This window comes from Dinoponera quadriceps, unplaced genomic scaffold (genome assembly GCF_001313825.1).
Source record: "Dinoponera quadriceps isolate SergipeBrazil2010 unplaced genomic scaffold, ASM131382v1 scaffold1846, whole genome shotgun sequence".
In the NCBI taxonomy this organism is placed as follows: Eukaryota; Metazoa; Arthropoda; class Insecta; order Hymenoptera; family Formicidae; genus Dinoponera; species Dinoponera quadriceps.
In genome coordinates, this window is record NW_014556140.1 from 960,669 (window position 1) to 962,094 (window position 1,426).

Consider the following 1,426-nt stretch of genomic DNA (forward strand, 5'->3'; position numbering starts at 1 on the left):
GGGGATCGGATCGAAAGATATATTCGAGAATTTTTTTATGAATAAAAATGCAGATATAATTCAAAAGTAATTGTAAAAGTAAAGTTATTGTTACATTTGAAGTTATATTATATTATATTATATATTATATATAATTATATTATAAGAAAGAATACACTGCTCCCCCCTGAGATTATGCAGCCCACTTGATAAAGTAGTGTAGCAAGTTGCCTTCTTCGAGGCGCTCTTTGAAGCAATTATAATAGAGACGTTTCCGTACGAAGAGATTTCACGACGAATAAATGATTATGTAACAGTGCAATAAATTAAAAAGAATTTGTCATTAATAAATATTATTTTATAAAATATAGAAATACCCTTTTATGACATTTATCTAGAATAAGTACGACCTAGAAATCAAATGCCTCCGTGGCGCAATCGGCTAGCGCGTTCGGCTGTTAACCGAAAGGTTGGTGGTTCGAGCCCACCCGGGGGCGGCAACTTGATTTTGCCCGAAGTCCTTTTTTTACAAGTACTCACAAATACATTACTAAAATTAATGTTCCTGCAATACCTATCACTTTACTCCATCTCGACTTAACGTTATACCAAAAACCTAGTTATAAACTTCGTCATACGTGAAATCTAAGTTAGTAATGTTTAAGTTAGATTGTTGTTAGTTATCAAATATTAGCAAGATTAAGTAATAAATAATAAAAATTTTAATTAAAAAGTTAATAATTTTTAACTTAATTTTGTTTTAAGTTTTAAAGGCTCGGAAAAAATCCGGAATTTTTCAATTTTTCCATGATTTTTCCGATTTCTTTTCGCGGATGAATGAAGAAATTAAAAAAAAACTGGTTTTTGCAATCTTGCCACACATTTTTCCAGTTTCTTTCCGAGAAGAAATGAAAGAAGCGTTTTTTTTTAATTATAAACTTAATTAAAATTATAAATGAGTTAATTTTTAACAAGTTATTTTCAAATTCATTAACTTTAGCTTATTAATTTTTTCTTACAGAAGTTAAAATAACTGATCACAACATCATAAAAATCATTGCCTGCTTAAACAGAGAAAAAAGAAATTAAAAGTAATGTCAATAGAATCTTCTGTCTTTTTCTCTGAGTGCTAGTGTTCTTTTTTTATAAAGCTTATATAAATAAGTTCTTTTTTTATAAATTCTGAGCTCAAAACGGCCGGTATTTTCTTATAATAGACTACTTCAGATTATAAGAAAAATTCATTGCCACCTCGAACGAAAACAGTCCAAAGTTCTACAGCGGACTCGATAAATCGTGCTTTTAATTTATTTCTTATTGGTTATCGCTTTTCTTAATAGACCCCTCCCCCATCAATCCTCCTCCATTAAATCTCGAATTTGACCTAAAAACTTTAAGAAGATAGCCTTTTCGCAACTTTTCCTCTCGGCTTATCTAGCCGCGTAGC

The 1,426-nt window shown here is 30.2% G+C and overlaps 1 non-coding gene across 1 annotated transcript; it reads left to right on the forward strand.

The window, feature by feature from the left end:
- Positions 1-402: 402 nt before the first annotated feature.
- Positions 403-476, forward strand: Trnan-guu. The gene has a single exon. It is a non-coding gene; the product is annotated as a tRNA-Asn (tRNA).
- Positions 477-1,426: the final 950 nt, after the last annotated feature.